Below are 19,615 nucleotides of genomic sequence, written 5' to 3'. Positions count from 1 at the left end.
GGATCCCCTTGGAATGAGTGACCATAATATGGTTGAATTCCAAATTCAGTTTGAGGATGAGAGAGTTGGATCTCAAACCAGTGTACTGAGCTTAAATAAAGGAGACTATGAAGGTATGAGAGTAGAATTGATTAAAGTGGACTGGGAAAACAGATTAAAGTGTAAGACGGTACAAGAGCAGTGGTCTACATTCAAGGAGATATTTCACATCAATCAAGATAAATATATTCCACTGAGGAAAAAGGGGAATAAAAGAAAAGACAGCCATCCGTGGCTTAGTAAAGTAATAAAGGATAGTATCCGACTGAAAACAAGGGCATATAAAGTAGCCAAATCTAGTGGGAGGATAGAAGATTAGGAAGCATTTAAAAGCCAGCAAACAATAACTAAAAGATTAATTAAGAAAGGGAAGATAGATTATGAAAGTAAACTAGCAAAAAATATAAAAACAGATAGCAAGAGTTTCTACAGCTATATAAAAAGAAAAAGGGTGGCTAAAGTCAACGTTGGTCCCTTAGAGGATGGGACCGGGAAACTAGTGGTGGGGAACATGGAGATGGCAAAGACACTGAACAAATATTTTGTATCAGTCTTTACAGTAGAGGACACTAAAAATATCCCAACACTGGACAAACAGGGGGCAATGGGGGGGGAAGGAGCTAAACACGATTAAAATCACTAAGGAGATGGTACTCAGTAAAATAATGGGACTTAAGGCGGATAAATCCCCCTGACCTGATGGCCTACATCCTAGGGTCTTGAGAGAAGTGGCGGTAGGGATTGTGGATGCATTGGTGATTATTTTCCAGAACTCCCTGGACTCAGGAAAGGTCCCGGCAGATTGGAAAACTGCTAATGTAACACCCTTATTTAAGAAGGGAAGTAGACAAAAAGCTGGAAACTATAGACCAGTTAGCCTAACATCTGTGGTTGGCAAAATGTTGGAGTCCATTATTAAGGAAACAGTAACAGAGCATTTGGATAAACATAATTTAATAGGACAGAGTCAGCATGGTTTTATGAAGGGGAAGTCATGTTTGACAAATTTGCTCGAATTTTTTGAGGATGTAACATATAGGGTGGATAAAGGGGAACCAGTGGATGTAGTGTATTTGGACTTCCAAAAGGCATTTGACAAGGTTCCACACAAAAGATTACTGATCAAGATAAGAAATCACGGGATTGGGGGTAATATACTGGCATGGGTGGAAGATTGGCTATCTAACAGAAAACAAAGAGTTGGGATAAATGGTTCATTCTCAGGCTGGCAATCAGTAACTAGTGGTGTTCTGCAGGGGTCAGTGCTGGGACCCCAACTCTTTACAATCTATATTAACGATTTGGAGGAGGGGACCGAGTGCAACATATCCAAGTTTGCCGACGATACAAAGATGGGAGGGAAAGCAGTGAGTGAGGAGGACATAAAAAACCTGCAAAAGGACATAGACAGGCTAAGTGAGTGGGCAGAGATTTGGCAGATGCAATATAATGTTGGAAAGTGTGAGGTTATGCACTTTGGCAGAAAAAAATCAAAGAGCAAGTTATTATCTAAATGGAGAGAAACTGCAAAGTGCTACAGTACAAAGGGATCTGGGGGTCCTGGTGCATGAAACACAAAAAGTTAGTATGCAGGTGCAGCAGGTGATCAGGAAGGCCAATGGAATCTTGGCTTTTATTGCAAGGGGGATGGAGTATAAAAACAGGGAAGTCTTGCTGCAGTTATACAGTGTATTGGTGAGGCCACACCTGGAATACTACATGCAGTTTTGGTTTCCATATTTAAGAAAAGATATACTTGCTCTCGAGGCGGTTCAGAGAAGGTTCACTCGGTTGATTCCGGAGATGAGGGGGTTGACGTATGAGGAAAGGTTGAGTAGGTTGGGTCTCTACTCATTGGAGTTCAGAAGAATGAGAGGTGATCTTATCGAAACATATAAGATTGTGAGGGGGCTTGATCGGGTGGATGCGGTGAGGATGTTTCCACTGATGGGTGAGACTAGAACTAAGGGGCATAATCTAAGAATAAGGGGCTGCCCTTTCAAAACTGAGATGAGGAGAAACTTCTTCACTCAGAGGGTAGTAAATCTATGGAATTTGCTACCCCAGAGAGCTGCGGAATGTGCAACATTAAATAAATTTAAAATGGAGATAGACGGTTTCCTAGCAGATAAGGGAATTAGGGGTTACGGGGAGAGGGCAGTGAAGTGGACATGAGTCTAGATTCGGATCAGCCATGATCCTATTGAATGGCGGAGCAGGCCCGAGGGGCCGTATGGCCTACTGCTGCTCCTACTTCTTATGTTCTTATGAGACGTCAGTATATTTCCTTCCCCATGACCCTGGATAAGCAGCAAGAGCGTGCAGTGGGATTTGCAAGAATAGCGGGCTTCCCCATAGAACATAGAACATAGAGATAGGAACAGGAGTAGGCCATTCGGCCCTTCGAGCCTGCTCCGCCATTCAATGAGATCATGGCTGATCTTCGTCTGGGATCTTAGCTGATCTTACCAGTTCAGTACCCCGTCCCCGCCTTTTCTCCGTAACCCTTAATCCCCTTAGCCTTCAGAAATATATCCAATTCTCTCTTGAAAATATTTATTGAATTAGCCTTCACAGCCCTCTGTGGCAGGGAATTCCACAGGCTCACCACTCTTTGAGTGAAGAAATTCTTCCTCATCTCTGTTTTAAATGATTTGCCCGCTATTTTTAGACTGTGGCCCCTGGTTCTGTGCTCCCCTGCCATTGGAAACATTCTCTCTGAATTCAGCCTGTCCAGGCCTGCCATAATTTTATATGTTTCGATGAGATCCCCTCTCAATCTTCTAAACTCCAGTGAGTACAAGCCCAAACTATTCAATCTCTCCTCGTAGGTCATTCCCGCCATTCCAGGTATCAGCCTGGTGAATCGCCGCTGCACTCTTTCCATGGCAAGAACATCCTTCCGCAGATGGGGGCCATTGACTGCACGCATGTGGCTTTGTGGGCAGCTCTAGAGAATGCCGAGGATTACCGCAACCGGAAGGGGTTCCATTCGTTGAACATGCAGTTGGTGTGTGACCACAGGCGGCTGATACTAGCTGTCAATGCCCGCTTTCCAGGCAGCAGCCACGATGCCTTCATCCTGCGCCAGACTTCTGTGGCAGACATTTTTGAAGCCCCGGCTCACCCAGGAGGCTGGCTTCTCGGGGACAAGGGCTATCCTTTGTGCACCTGGCTGATGACTCCGTTCCGTGTGCCCACCACCCCTGCTAAAGAGCGATAAAATGACAGCCAACAAGCGACGAGGAACATCATTGAGCACACAATCGGCGTGCTAAAGCAACGGTTCCACTGTCTGGACCATTCCGGGGGAGCTCTACAGTACTCGCCTGAGCGAGTCTCCCATTTCGTTGTAGTGTGCTGCATGCTGCACAACCTGGCTATCCTCAGGACTCAGCCACTGCCAGCAGACATTGGAGGACCACCAGAGGAGGAGGAAGAGGAGGAGGAAGAGGAGGAGGAGGAGCACCAAGACGGGAGGGAGGCACAAAGTGCAAGGGCCATCCGTCAGCGGCTTATTGCAAGTCGGTTCTAGGCCCCTTCTCAGGGAATGGTTTGTGCCATTGAAAGAACATGAATGGACCCGCTCCCCAAACTCTGAGCCGGTCAAGGCAACAAATAGTTCAAAGTGCAAACATGCACAATCTGAATAAAGACAATTATTTATTTAACAAACTCTGTGCCCTTCCCGCATGACAAACAAATACAGAGAAACCCCCCAAAAAGCAGTCAGACACATAACTGGCTCTCACAACCTGGAGACAATGAACAAAAGAGTTAAACAAAAATGGCCATGATCCTCAGCCTTCACAAAAAAGAAACACAACATTTTGCCACACCTCCTACTTTTTGGCCTGCGAGGGTGATCTGCCTCGCTTGCGAGATTGGCCCCTTCCCGCCCTGCAGCTCCTCCGCAATGGGACCCCAGTGGCTGCAGCAAGGCTGGGGGAAGGCTGCTGAGGGTCAGATAGTGAGTCAGCAGATGCCCTTGGGGGACGGCCTGGACCAGCTCTGGGCCTGGAGGGCCCGGCTGCTGACTGCTCCAACTCTGCTTGGGCGGCAGCAGTCTGTCCTACGGGTGGTGGCAGCTGCAGTGGAGGAGTGACAATGTTGGCAGCTGGAATGCTGCCAACCTGACAGAGCACAGGCACTTCCTGGTCGGACAAGACACTGGCACTCGCACGGGGCAGCACTGAAGCATGCGCAGCAATCTGCTGAAGCACAGACTGCTGGCCTGCTGCGGCGCGGCGAGGGCCCTGGCGAATCCTGGCCGATCCAGCGAGGGTGGCAGCAGTTAGTGCTTGTGTGGCCCTGATCTGTGTCTGCATCAGACCAGCCAGTGACTGCATGGCACGACTAAGCACTTGGCTGGAAGCCGCGTGTGCTGCACCGAAGTCCTGCAGACTCCTTGCCTGTGCTGCCCCGAATTCCTGTACACTCCTTGCCAGTGACTCTATGGAGTCAGGCATCCTTGCCACTGCAGCCATGAGCTCAGTGTGCCTGCGCTCCGCCTGGGTGCCCATTTCACCAAGGAGCCGCACCTCCTCTGCGCTCACTGTAGCAGGACTGGAGGCCACACTCACCCTACGGGGAGAAGGCCGCCGAGCTTCCCTACCCCCCCCTCCCGCGTTGCTGCAGTCCGCTGGGCCCCGGAGCTTCACCCTCCTCAGACCCTTCCCCCCAGCTCCCCTCCAGGGAAGACGTGTCCCCATCATGGCCATGGGCTGCCTCGGCTGAGGGTGGCACTGATGTTACAGCTTCCTCTTCCTTCTCCTCGCCTTCCGATTCACTCACAGTGCCAGCTTGAGGGCCCGCCTCCTCACCTGGCGAATCAGCATCTGAAAGCAGGGAGGTACAAGAGTTGCTTTAGTGTGAGGACTGGGTGGCAGCGAGGGAGGCATGAGTGCTGCAATGCACTGCATTGGTTCGATAGTGGCAAAGGATGCTGGTGTGAGGCACAAGTGGAAAGAGAGAGGTCAAAAAGGTGATGACCTTACCATTGCTGTCCAGAACGGGGTCGGCATCTCCAGTGGTGACGGGGCCAATCAGCCGGCCTGCCATAATCCATTCCACTCGCTGCTCCAGATTGCTGAGGTCTTTAAGTTCAGGACGGCCTCCCCCGGTCCATTGCTGCTACCTCCTATTGTGGGCCAGCTTGCCCTGCAAGAGAAAGGACGGGCTCTGAGTACAGTGTGAAGCCCTGATCTTGCCTGCACTGCCTCCCATGGTGGAATAGCCCTGACAGTGTCAAGCCCTGATCTTGCCTGCAGTGCCTCCCATGGTTGAATAGCCCTGACAGTGTCAAGCCCTGATCTTGGCTGCACTGCCTTCCATGGTCGAATAGCCCTGACAGTGTGTAAAGTGGTGAATGTGCATGTGATTTTCATGAGAGTCCCATAGGTGTTGGATGAGGGCTGGGCATTGGGGCTTTCAGGACCCTTTGGCCATAAAGTGAGGTGCACATGCAGGGATGAAGAGGATACTGGAAAGGGTCCTCACCCTGACAACCCGAGTGAGGTCATTGAACTTCTTCCTGCATTGCGTTGGGGTCCAAGGGACCATGCTGCTGGAGGTCACTCTGTGTGCCACCTCCCTCCAAGCTTTTCTATATTCGCTGGGCAGCGGCCTCCTGCCACTGTCAGGAAAGAGGATAGGTCGCCTGCGCTCCACTGCGCCAACCAGAACCTTCAGGGCCCCCTCACTGAAGCGCTGCGCTCGCTCCCTGGCCTTCTCCATGGTCGTAGGCGTAACGATGTCGCAGCAGGTCTGTCCAGGCCTAGAATCAGGGCTCCAATGTGCAGGGCGTGGCTGCAAGCCAAATCGACCCTGCCCCTTTAAGAGGTGACCGGCGCCAGCGTGTCTGCCTGCAATCGCTAACTCGCCGCACCTGCGCTGCGTCTGCCCTCGGTAGTAGCGCCTCGGCTCGCCGGCTTAGCGCCTTAGGATAATCGTGTACCACCTGCTTTAGCGCAGCAGCAACCTCTTGGGGCGATGCAACTCAATTTCGGTGAAGGTGGCGCTAAGTTGCGCTGGGCGCTAAATTTAGCGCACGCTCGACTGTAGCGCCCCAAACATGGCGATACTGAATTTCTAGGCCATAGAGTTATACAGCACAGAAAGAGGCCCTTCAGCCCATCGTGTCCGCGCCGGCCATCAAGCCCTGTCTATTCTAATCCCATTTTCCAGCACTTGGTCCATAGGCTTGTATGTTATGGCGTTTCAAGTGCTTATCTAAATGCTTCTTGAATGTTGTGAGGGTTCCTGCCTCTACCGCCCTTTCAGGCAGTGAGTTCCAGATTCCAACCACCCTCTGGGTGAAAAAGTTTTTCCTCAAATCCCCTCTAAACCTCCTGCCCCTTACCTTGAAACTATGGCCCCTGGCTATTGACCCCTCTACTAAGGGGAAAAGTTCCTTTCTATCTACCCTATCTATACCCCTCATAATTTTGCACACCTCAATCAGGTCCCCCCTCAGCCTTCTCTGCTCTAAGGAAAACAACCCCAGCCTGTCCAGTCTTTCTTCATAGCTGAAGCGCTCCAGCCCAGGTAACATCCTGGTGAATCACCTCTGCACCCTCTCCAATGCAATCACATCCTTCCTATAGTGTGGCGACCAGAACTGCACACAGTACTCCAGCTGTGGCCTAACCAGCGTTTTGTACAGCTCCATCATAACCTCCCTGCTCTTATATTCTGTGTCTCGGCTAATGAAGGCAAGTATCCCATATGCCTTTTTAACCACCTTATCTACCTGTCCTGCTGCCTTCAGGGATCTATGTACATGCACACCAAGGTCCCTCTGATCCTCTGTCCTTCCTAGGATCCTACCATTCATTGTGTATTCCCTTGCCTTGTTAGTCCTCCCAAAATGCATCACCTCACACTTTTCAGGGTTAAATTCCATTTGCCACTGTTCTGCCCATCTAACCAACCCACCTATATCGTCCTGTAGCCTGAGGCTTCCCTCCTCGCTATTTACCACTCCACCAATTTTCGTGTCATCTGCAAACTTACTGATCATACCTCCTGCATTGACATCTAAATCATTAATGTACACTACCAACAGCAAAGGACCCAGCACCGATCCCTGCGGTACACCACTGGACACAGCTTCCAGTCACAAAAACAACCTTCGACCATCACCCTCTGCTTCCTGCCACTAAGCTAATTTTGGATCCAATGTGCCAAATTGTCCTTGATCCCATGGGCTCTTACCTTCTTGACCAGACTTTGTCAAAAGCCTTTGTGTTTGCTGTATTTTGCGAGTAAATGAAAACCACAAGTCCCGCCCTGCCTTGGCTAATGAAGGCAAGTATCCCATATGCCTTTTTAACCACCTTATCCAGCAGTGTCAATATTGACTGTTTTTTTATTAAAGGGACAGTAAATCACAGGGGTGGGGGGCGGGTGGGGGGCAGTGGAAGGGGGTTGGGATTCCAGGCCAATATGTTACAAAACACTCTTGACGATTTGCAGTTCCAGGCTTTTTATTGTTATGTTATATGTTTGTTTAATGGGTGCATTTCCCTGTAGTTACTGCGGCTAGTACATTTCACCAACTGCATATTCTTTTGCAGTGCTCGTAATAAACGCAAGAAATGAATCTTGTGCTACAAAGTTATAGGTCCCGCAGAAGCAGGAATCATTCTTATTTATTATCTAATTATGTTGCTGTAAATCAAACTGCACCCTCTGCGGAGATGCCGCTCTGAGACCTAAATGGTTAAAGTTATTAATGGCAAAAATATGCTTGTGTATAATACATCCTGTTCCAGCGCCTTGCTGTGTAGCTTAATAGTCCTCGGTCAAAGCTGAGCTGTAAAATGATAAGCAGGAGAGTACACAGTGCATAAGCCCCGGTAATGAAAAAATTTAATCAAACCTAGTGGTGTATACAAGAATTATTAGCACATTTCAGTTCCTTAACGTATTGAAATGTCAAATTGGATACATCTTGGGTTACAGCCATTCCTATTGAAAAACCATTCAGAGGGAGCATAGATTAAGTTGCCCGCTCTGTTGCCAAGAATCAGCCTTTTTTGCTTTCGTAAAACACAGTACAGAATACTATTGCACCCAGAACTCGCTGAGACTACTTTTCAGCTCTCGCAGTCATTTAGCTGTCCTGATGTGGCAGCACCCTCTTTTATCAATTACACCTCCAATGCGTTCCATCTTGCAGCTAAACATAATCAAGCAAGCCAAAAATATGTTGACAGCAGCGGAGAGCTATTAAATTTAATAGCTGATTTGTTTCTGCTGCTGTTCATCTAATATTTGATGTAATTGACACCACACAGCCGAGATGTGCAGCACGTAACTGTGGGATTTTTTCCCCCCAACCTCTTTGCAATCAGGAAGGATTCGCCATTCTTGCTTCTCGCCACAACTTGCAAGCGGGACACTCAGACGAACATAGAAACATAGAAGATAGGAGCAGAAGTGGGCCATTCGGCCCTTCGAGCCTGCTCCGCCATTCAATGAGATCATGGCTGATCATCCAAATTCAGTACCCTGTCCCTGCCTTCTCCCCATATCCCTTGATCCCTTTAGCCTTAAGAAATATATCCAACCCCATCTTGAATATATTTAATGAACTGGCCTCTACCGCCCTCTGTGGCAGAGAATTCCACAGGTTCACCACTCTCTGGGTGAAGAAATTCCTCCTCATTTCAGTCCTAAATGGCTTACCCCTTATCCTTAGACTATGACCCCTGGTTCTGGAATCCCCGGCCATCAGAAACATCCTTCCTGCATCTAGTCTTCCAGGCCTGACAGAATTTTATAGGTTTCGATGAGATCCCATCTCAATCTTCTAAACTCCAGTGAGTATAAGCCCAATCGACACAATCTTTCCTCATACGTCATTCCTGCCATCCCAGGTATCAGTTTGGTGAATCTTCGCTGCACTCCTTCCATGGCAAGAACGTCCTTCCTCGGGTAAGGCGACCAAAACTGCACACAATACTCAAGGGGCGGTCTCACCAAGGCCCTGTACAACTGCAGCAAGACATCCTTGTTCCTGTACTCGAACCCTCTTGCTACGAAGGCCAACATACCATTTGCCTTCTTAACCGCCTGCTGCACCTGCATGCTTACCTTCAGCGACTGGTGCACAAGAACACCCAGGTCTCTTTGCACGTCCCCTTCTCCCAATCTATTGCCATTCAAATAATAATCTGCCTTCCTGCTTTTGCCACCAATGTGGATAACCTCACATTTATCCACATTATAGTGCATTTGCCATGTTTCTGCCCAATCACCCAACCTGTCCAAATTGAACTGAAGTTTCACGACATCCCCCTCACAGCATACCCTCCCACCCAGCTTTGTGTCGTCTGCAAATTTGGAGATAATCCATCCCATTCCCTCGTCCAGATCATTAATATATATTGTGAACAGCTGGGGCCCTAGGACCGATCCTTGCGGTACCCCACTAGCCACTGCCTGCCACTCGGAAAATGACCCGTTTATTCCAACTCTTTGCTTTCTGTCCACCAACCAGTTCTCTATCCAAGTCAATACCTTGCCCCCAATCCCATGTGCCTTAATTTTACATGCTAACCTCTTATGTGGAACCTTATCGAAAGCCTTCTGAAAATCCAAATACACCACATCCACTGGTTCTCCCTTATCTATTCTACCAGTTACATCCTCAAAAAATTCCAGTAGATTAGTCAAGCATGATTTACCTTTTGTAAATCCATGTTGACTTTGTCCGATCCTGTCACTGCTTTCCAAGTGCTCTGCTATTATATCTTTTATAATGGACTCTAGCATTTTCCCCACTACCGATGTCAGGCTTACCGGTCTATAATTCCCCGCTTTTTCTCTACCACCTTTTTTGAATAGTGGGGTAACATTAGCTACCCTCCAATCCATGGGTACTGTTCCAGAGTCTATCGAGTTCTGAAAGATGACCAGCAATGCATCTACTATTTCTAAGGCCACTTCCTTAATACCCTGGGATGTAGATTATCAGGCCCTGGGGATTTATCGGCCTTCAGTCCCATCAATTTTCCTAACACCATTTCCCTACAAATACTGATTTCTTTCAGTTCCACCCTTTCATCAGACCCTATGTTCCCCGGCATCCCTGGGAGGTTATTTGTGTCCTCCTTTGTGAAGACAGAACCAAAATATGTATTTAGGTGGTCTGCCATTTCTTTGTTCCCCATTATAAATTCCCCTGATTCTGACTGCAAGGGACCTACGCTTGACTTCACCAATCTTTTTCTCTTCACATATCTATAAAAGCTTTTACAGTCAGTTTTTATGTTCCCTGCAAGCTTACTCTCATATTCTATTTTCCCTTTCTTAATTAATCCCTTTGTCCTGCTTTGTTGAATCCTAAACTCTTCCCAATCCTCAGGATTATTGCTTTTTCTGGCCAATTTATATGTCCTCTCCTTGGATCTTATGCTAACCCTAATTTCCCGGAATGGAGTGAGCAGCTATTTGTCACCAAACTAATTAAAGTGCTCATCTCCAAATTGAGCAGATCAAATTAAATTCGCAAATTATCTCAGCCGAGCAAACGCAAGGCAGCATCTATGCATGTTGCATTAATGGAGGGATTTCTTTACATAGAGAGTGATGAGAATGTGGAGCTCGCTGCCACAGGGAGTGGTAGAGGCAGAGAGCGCTGATGCATTTAAGGGGTGGCTTGATGCCAACATGAAGGAGAAGGGAGCAGAGGGATACAGGGGCAGAGTGCGCAGAGGTAATTAGAGTGAGAGGAAGCTTGTGTGCTGTATAAACACCAGCACAGACCAGTTGGGCCGAATGGCCTGTTTCTGTGCGGCCACTTCAATCTAATTCTATGTATTGAATGACAGCAGATCTTGGGGTATAACCTTTTCTCTGCACCACTTACAGGCAATCGAGCCGTACCATAATCACTGACCACGTCATGCACTCAAAACAGTATTAATATTTTAATTAGCTGGCACAATGGATAATTGGGTCCTTTGAGGGGGGAGGCTTGTTAAAAACACAAGCACCTCTTGTGACAGTTACACCTGGGAGCAAATGCTTTGAAGGAATCTTTTGTTCTTTTGTTAAGTTTGTTTGCATACATGGGTGATCTACTTGATACTGAATTCCCCACTGTGTTCAGTTTAGTTTTATGGCATTAAGACAAGGCTGCTGAAGATTAGAACTGATGCCAGGTGAGTGGTGGGCTCAGGGTTTAGGGCGAGGGTTAGAAGCTCATATTGTCGGTTATCTCTCCTCGGAGGCCTTCACTAGGTTACAAACAAACCCGTGTTGCTGCGCAAGCAGTCATCTAACTCCAATGGTCAAAGGTCAAAGCCGTGAAGAGCATAGAAGATAACTATTTGGATGTAACTGGTCAGCATCAATGAGAAGACTTCTGCAGCATGTATTTACTGATGGCAGCTGATTGCGAAGGAATGCAGTAATCGTGCACGTAAGCAGTTAGTTTTAAACTTTAGGAAAGAATAGGCAATTGATGAAAGTAAACTTGATAATGCGGTACAGTATTTTATTCGTTTCTTCTTCTTCGGCAGTCCCTTGGAACCGAGGATGACTTGCTTCCACACTAAAAATGAGTTCTCAGGTGACTGATGAGTCCAATGCGGGACCTACTGTCTCTGACACAGGTGGGGCAGACGGTGGTTGAAGGCTCGGTTGGGTGGGATGCTTGGGTTGATGTGTGCTCCTTCCGCTGTTTGCACTTGGCTTCTGCTTGCTCCCATCGAAGAGACTCGAGGTGTTCGGCGCCTTCCCGGATTTTTATTAGTTTATACCTTTGGTTGTACCTTGACATCCTGGTATTCTGAAACCGAGGAAAATATCCCAATTTGCTAATGCTGAGGTACTTTAGACAATTTTCTGGCACATTCTGGCATGCAGCATCTTAACTTACCACCAGTAGCATGACACACACCAACTAAGTGAGAATGAGATAATCAGCCTATGCCACCAAGTGTGGCATCAATAATAATTGGACGTCAAGTGGTGGGTTCAGGGTTAGGACTCGGTTTAGAGCTTGTATCATCTGTTATCTCTCCTCGGAGGCCTTCACTAGGTTACAAATCTATGTTTCTGTGCAAGCGGTTACCTATTTGGTCAAAGGTCAAATAATAATCAGCCCTGAAGAAATACATTGGTCTGGTGGTAAGGAACTCAAAATGGAAATCAAGACTGAACAGCAAATCCTTATCAAATCTGAAGATGCTTCCTTTGAAACGGACTCGACTATACCCATCGCTGAAGGGCCAAACCAGGTATGGATGACGATGTTAGTCAAATCTGAATGGAAGTATCAGAGAGAGTAAATGCTGTCTCACCCTTATGCTGTCTACCAAGGGAGCATGAAGAAGAAATTCTCCATGGTAAGTGCGCTCAAATTTTGCATAATTTTACAGGGCCGTGTTAAAAGGCATCTCAATAACACTCAAATGTAAGTGTGGTACACATGAGACAGGGTGAGTACCCAGCTGTCTGGCAAGTGTTAATCTACATTCCATATGCACTCAGATGCCCATGTTTTACAAGGGTGGTAGGGGTTTCTATAATGCTGCTATCACAATGCATTTGCCCCGTGAGCCAAGTATGCTGCCCACATGACATAACCTGCACAATCGCATAAGGTGGCTGCTTGTCTGAGTTTTTGGATCACACTGATCTTCTGTCATGTTCTGTTTCCTATCACATGTCTCTGTTCTATCTACAGTACTTGCAAAAGAAGGCAGCACATAATGAGCATCAGGGAATGGAGAGGAAGGGTGTGGGAGGAGGTCACACAAATTGCAGTTTTACCTCCTTCAAAAGAGAGGTCTCTGGAGATACTAGTCACGGAGGCCTCCGCGCTCATGGCCAGTATCCTCCTTTGCTTTTCCCTATTTACTTCCTTATTCACTAACTCTTTTACTCCCTCACACACAGACATTCACTGCAACATAACACACTACCAATGTTTTACCATGTAAAGCTCTGTTTCAAATGGTGTTTTACTGCGACCATTATAAAATATACTCTTCTGTTCTTCTAGGTGACCAGGGCCCAATGATTAGCCTTAAATAATCACCTCCCAGCATCCTGCATCACTCCCTCCTCCCCCCCACCCCCCCTCACCGCAGCTGTGTACATCAGCACACGTGTCTGTACTGCGAGGAGTGGGGTCAGTTCATGAGTTGCAAGAGGAGGCACTTGATGAAGTACAGAGCGTAAGTGAGGAGGAAAAATTGTAGATGAAACTGAGAGGGTGCACCCTGTTGCCTGGAGGATCAGCAGCCGGTGAGCCCAGGGATTAAGACCTCACAGGACCTGCCTTCCAACCTTAGCTCCAGAACTCAGCTTCAGCACTTCATGGCGTTACTTGACATTGTGCCGAGCAGCCGGTGCAGCTTAAGATCATCTATGGAGGAATCTTCAGCCCGCACATATGTACTGCTACAAAACTGTCTGAATAAGCTGCAGACCACCGTAGAGCCTGAATGTGACCACCCAGAGCTCTGCTGGCCAAGGTCCTAAGTTGAGCCATAGCTGGCATCATAAATGCTTTGTTGCTCTCCTGGCCAGCCTCCCATCTCCCACCCTCCATAAACTTGAGCTCATCCAAAACTCTGCTGCCCGTATTCTAACTTGCACTAAGTCCCCTTCACCCATCATCTCTGTGCTCGCTGACTTACTTTAGCTCCTAGTCTGGCAACTTCTTGATTTAAAAATCCTCATCTTTGTGTTCAAATCCCTCCATGACCTTGCCCCTCCCTATCTCTGTAACCTCCTCCAGCCCTAAAGCCTTCCAAGAACTCTCCTCCAGTTCCTCTTGAACATCCCCGATTTCATTCGCCCCACCATTGGCGGCCGTACCTTCAGCTGTCTAGGCCTCAAGCTCTGGAATTCCCTTCCCTAAACCTCTCCGCCCCTCTACCTCTCTCTCCTCCTTTAAGACACGCCTTGAGCCTGGTTCTGCTCCTACTTCTTGTGTTCTAATTCTGTGTTAGATTTCAGGAGATGGTTTTATTCCTGTTCCTGGCTGGGGTGGAGATCGCCTTTACAGAAGGTAAGTACTGTAGAAAATATAGGGACAGAGTGATCTCCTGGAAGAGTTTCGATCGCCTAGATGGGTCGAAGAGGAATTTCCCAGATTTTTTCTCCCAAATTGGCCATTGGGTTTTTTAACTGTTTTTTCGCCTCTCCCGGGAGATCACATGGGTTCAGGTGGGATGGAGAGTGATAGAAGATTTGAGGTTAGGATCAGATCAGCCATGATCTTATTGAATGGTGGAGCAGGCTCGAGGGGCCGATTGGCCCACTCCTGCTCCTATTTCTTATGTTCTTATGAAACCTACCTCTTTGACCAAGCTTTTGATCACCTGTTCTAATATTTCTTTATGTGGCTCAGTGTCAAATTTTGGCGGATAACGCTCCTGTGAAGCTCCTTGGGATGGTTTACTATGTTAAAGGTGCTATATAAATGCAAGTAGTTATTGTTGTTTGGGATGTTGTCTCAAGACAAGGGACTCTGATCTACAGAAGTCTGTATTCTCTGGATTCACCATGATGATTGACACAGATTGACACAGCAATAACGCAGGGCTACACCACCTCATTGCTGTTCAGAAGCCCACTTCCAACACAGATCTCTGTACTTGTTGAGCAAGTGCCCAACAGTAGGGGAATGACAGGAGATGATGGAGCTATCTCTTAGATTATTGCTGCTCCCCCCTCAAATAAATGCAATTCATGTGTCGACTAGCATGCAAATCCTTATCAGTGCTTGTGGCACCTTTTATTTCAGGGTCACCTGAACAAGGAGGTGCTGGGTCACAGCCAGCCCCAGAAGAACCCATTGACATGGGTAGAACAAATGAAGGACAGACAGGATGAGTTGCTCGTCCATGTGCTTGCTTTATTAGGCCAGGGAGAATTGAGCATGCTCAGATGAAACCATGTGACACACCATGTGATAATACGTTACACAGCTTTCCCCCTTAAAAAAAATGTACATATTCCCCTCAGATACAACAAAACTATGGTCCCACCTTTCCCAGCATTACATGTACCACATAACAAAAACTCCTGGCTTTTTTTCTTTTAAATGAACTACAAATCCAATTTAATAACAGGTTTGCGGGGCCTTCCTGATCTCCTTACTGAAGGTTTTGGTGTTGAAACAATTTTCGGGCTGTTTTGTTTTGGTTCCGACTCAAAGATGATCCTGTTTCTATCTCAGACTTGTTTGAACTTGATACTTCAGTTACTGGAGACTGAACTGAGTCAAACTCATGTATGAGTTCATGATCAAGTGGTTCACGATCACGTCTTGGTTCATCTCTAGCAGAGATCATTTGATCTACATGAACACCTCGGATGTTGTCACCAATCTCTTGGTTCCACCAACCTCTACTATGGTTCCTATATCCCACTTGTGTGAACTCGACTTGCCAAGGGGACTGAGAACACGAGCACACTCATTTTGTTTGAAATTGTGTTCTTTCCGATTGGTGTCATAATAACTTTTCTGTCTCAACTGTTTCTGCTCAACTCTTGAAGCCAAATTTGGATGAACAAGACTCAATCGTGTTCTCAATCTCCTCTTCATCAAGAGTTCTGCTGGGGTATGTCCAGTTGTAGTGTGCGAAGTAGTTCTGTACTTCAGCAAGTAATTTGCCAAACATTGCTTCATGCTGAGTCCTGACACTTGCTTTTTCAGAGTTTCTTTCACTATTCTAACTGACCTTTCGGCTACTCTGTTTGTAGTTGGATGATATGTTGGAATAAGAGTGTGTTTGATACCGTTCCGTTTGATGAATTCTTGGAATAGAGCAGAACAGAACTGAGGGCCATTGTCAGAAACAAGCTCTTCAGGTAAGCCATGACATGCAAAGATAGAACTCAATTCATCTATGGTGTGTTCAGTTGTAGTATTTCACTTCAATCCACTTTGAGTGACTATCTACAAGTACCAGGAAATAATCATTTGCTTTCTCACAGAAGTCTACATGTACTCTCTGAAAAGGTCTACTTGGCCATGACCAGGGTTGTAGTGGAGTTTTGGGTGGTTTGTTTCTGCAATTTTGGCAAACACTGCATTTGCTGACAAGTGATTCAAGATCACTGTCCAAACCAGGCCAGTAAACAAAGCTTCTTGCAATTTATTTCATACTGACAATCCCTGGATGTTCAGTATGAGGGTCGGCCAGAATTCTATCTCTCAAAGAAGTAGGTACCACCACTCTGTTTCCCCACTTGATACAACCTTGCTCACAAGACAATTCAGTATGATGGTTATGGAATGGTTTCAATTCTGTGTCCCTACACTGATCAGTCCATCCATTCAAGGTGTTTTCATACACTCTTTTCAGTACTGAGTCCTTTTGAGTCTCATCTGCAATCTCAGTTGCATTCACGGGAAAGTCTTTTTCAACTGCGCCTAGTGTGAAAATAGCACCTTCACTCCCAACTCATGAGTCCTCATGCCTTGCCTTACAACAGACAGGCTTCGCATTGGACTTGATGTGGATATGCGCGTCATACACAGCGATGCCCTCATAACTAACTGTGAACATGCTTTCATACTTGGTCAGCATTGTGTCGAGTCGCTTCTTTGAAGTATCTACACTGAAGATGTTTTTCCAGTCTAGTTTTAACTTTCTTAACCAGTCTTTGCCCATGAGGGTTGGCCTGTTGTAGCTCGCTACAGTAATAGGCAGCTTTACTGACTGGCCATTGTGTTGAATTGTACATTCCATTTGTCCACATGTCTCTAGGATTTCTCCGGAGTAGGTTTTTAACTCTACGGTACTCTTTGTAAGTGGTATTTGATTAAACGTACCCTCATATGTGTCCTTACTCATGCTAGAGCAGTCTAACGGCGTGTCAATACACATCAATATATTGGTTGTTAATCAAAGGTTTTGTACGGAAGTCTTTCTCACGACTACTAGCGTTGCTGCTAGTGGCATAGATACTGTAGATGCCTAGTTCTTCAACATCAGGTGTGTTCACTTAAATATGGTGAATTCCTCCCTTTTGTTGTCGTTGCTTTGCATTGCGACTAGAATGGTTCTTATTTCCTGCTTTTGATCTAGCTCAGCAAGCAGTTGAAATATGGCCTTGCTTCTGGCAGTGAAAACACTTCGCATTTCTGTATTGGCAGGACTGTGGTGAGTGATTTCCTTTGCAGTGAATACAATTCACTGAACTGCTCTCACTGACATGCTTTTGACTTGGCCTCACAGCTTTAGGTTTGGCGGTGGCTGTGGACCTCAGCTGCACTAGTCGCTTGAGTTGGACAGAGCTCTCTAACATTCTTAGACGCCATCTCCGTAGATGGGGCAATTTTACATGCTGTGTCAAACGTTAGGTTCCCCTCTCTGACCCCAAATGATCAGTCCTCAGCAAAGGCCTGAGCTTCATCTCCTTACACCTCCATCTCAATGAATTTTGAACTCGGCACGATTCTGAGCTCTTTTTCTATCGCCTTCATCTCCGTGCCCAATTTTTTGGTCAGGAGTCTTCCCCCCGCACGGCTGACCCTTTCTTCCACTTTCAGAATTCTCGTTCTACTTGGACCCCTCCCTCTGGCCTCTTACCCGCTCTAGATCTTTTCATTGCTAACTGCCGGCGTGACATCGGCCATCTCAATTTCTCTGCTCCCCTCACTCACTCCAACCTACCTCCCTCTGAACTTGCAGCACTCTGTTCTCTCCGATCCAACCCTAACATTGTCATTAAACCTGCTGACAAGGGTGGTGCTGTTGTTGTTTGGCGAATCGACCTCTACCGTGCGGAGGCTGAATGCCAACTCTCTGACACCTCCTCCTACCTCCCCCTGGACCATGACCCCACTACCAAACATGAAGCCATTGTTTCCAACAATGTCACTGACCTCATCTCCTCTGGAGCTCTTCCCTCCATGGCTGTGAACCTCATAATCTCCTAACCCCGCACAGCCTGCTTCTACCTCCTTCCCAAGATCCATAGAAACATAGAACATAGAAACATAGAAGATAGGAGCAGGAGTAGGCCATTCGGCCCCTCGAGCCTGCTCCGCCATTCAATGCGATCATGGCTGATCATCCAAATTCAGTACCCTGTCCCTGCTTTCTCCCCATATCCCTTGATCCCCTTAACCTTAAGAAATATATCTAACTCCTTCTTGAATATATTTAATGAATTGGACTCAACTGTCTTCTGTGGTAGAGAATTCCACAGGTTCACCACTCTCTGGGTGAAGAAGTTCCTCCTCATCTCAGTCCTAAATGGCCTACCCCTTATCCTTAGACTGTGACCCCTGGTTCTGGACTCCCCCACCATCGGGAACAGCCTTCCTGCATCTAGTCTGTCTAGTCCTGTTAGAATTTTATAAGTTTCAATGAGATCCCCTCTCATTCTTCTAAACTCCAGCGAGTATACGCCCAATCGACCCAATCTCTCCTCATACGTCATTCCTGCCATCACAGGTATCAGTCTGGTGAATCTTCGCTGCACTCCCTCCATTGCAAGAACATCTTTCCTCAGATAAGGCGACCAAAACTGCACACAATACTCAAGGTGTGGTCTCACCAAGGCCCTGTACAACTGCAGCAAGACATCCTTGCTCCTGTACTCGAATCCTCTCGCTATGAAGGCCAGCATACCATTTGCCTTCTAAACCGCCTGCTGCACCTGCATGCTTACCTTCAGCGACTGATGCACAAGGACACCCAGGTCTCATTGCACTTCCCCTTTTCCCAATCTATTGCCGTTCAGATAATAATCTGCCTTCCTGTTTTTGCCACCAAAGTGGATAGCCTCGCATTTATCCACATTATACTGCATCTGCCATGCATCTGCCCAATCGCCCAACCTGTCCAAATCGGACTGGAGTTTCTCTGCGTCCTCCTCACAGCACACACGCCCACCCAGCTTTGTGTCGTCTGCAAACTTGGAGATATTACATCTAGTTCCCTTGTCTAGATCATTAATATATATTGTGACTAGCTGGGGTCCTAGCACCGATCCCTGCGGTACCCCACTAATCACTGCCTTCCACTTGGAAAAAGACCCGTTTATTCCAACTCTTTGCTTCCTGTCTGCCAACCAGTTCTCGATCCAAGTCAGTACCTTACCCCCAATCCCATGTGCTTTAACTTTGTACGCAAGTCTCTTATGCAGGACCTTATCGAAAGCCTTCTGAAAGTCCAAATACACCACATCCACTGGTTCTCCCTTATCTATTCTACCAGTTACATCCTCAAAAAATTCCAGTAGATTAGTCAAGCATGATTTACCTTTTGTAAATCCATGTTGACTTTGTCTGATTGTGTCACTGTTTTCCAAGTGCTCTGCTATTACATCATTTATCATGGACTCTAGCATTTTCCCCACTACCGATGTCAGGCTTACCGGTCTATAATTCCCCGGTTTTTCTCTACCACCTTTTTTAAATAGTGGGTTTACATTAGCTACCCTGCAATCCATGGGAACTGTTCCAGAGTCTATAGAATTTTGGAAGATTACCAGCAATGCATCTACTATTTCTAGTGCCACTTCCTTAAGAACACTAGGATGTAGATTATCAGGCCCTGGGGATTTATCGGCCTTCAATCCCGTCAATTTC

The 19,615-nt window shown here is 46.8% G+C and overlaps 1 protein-coding gene and 1 pseudogene across 2 annotated transcripts in view; both read left to right on the top strand.

Moving 5' to 3' along the window:
- The window catches only part of erbb4b (erb-b2 receptor tyrosine kinase 4b), a 1,694,493-nt gene that overhangs the window by 788,463 nt on the left and 886,415 nt on the right, over positions 1 to 19,615 (top strand). The window lies entirely within an intron of this gene.
- On the top strand, positions 12,195 to 17,956 carry LOC147119967 (uncharacterized; annotated as a pseudogene).

Source organism: Somniosus microcephalus, chromosome 4, assembly GCF_052327205.1.
Source record: "Somniosus microcephalus isolate GS21.2 chromosome 4, FLI_Smic_1.0, whole genome shotgun sequence".
In the NCBI taxonomy this organism is placed as follows: domain Eukaryota; kingdom Metazoa; phylum Chordata; class Chondrichthyes; order Squaliformes; family Somniosidae; genus Somniosus; species Somniosus microcephalus.
This window is presented reverse-complemented; position numbering and strand designations above follow the sequence as displayed.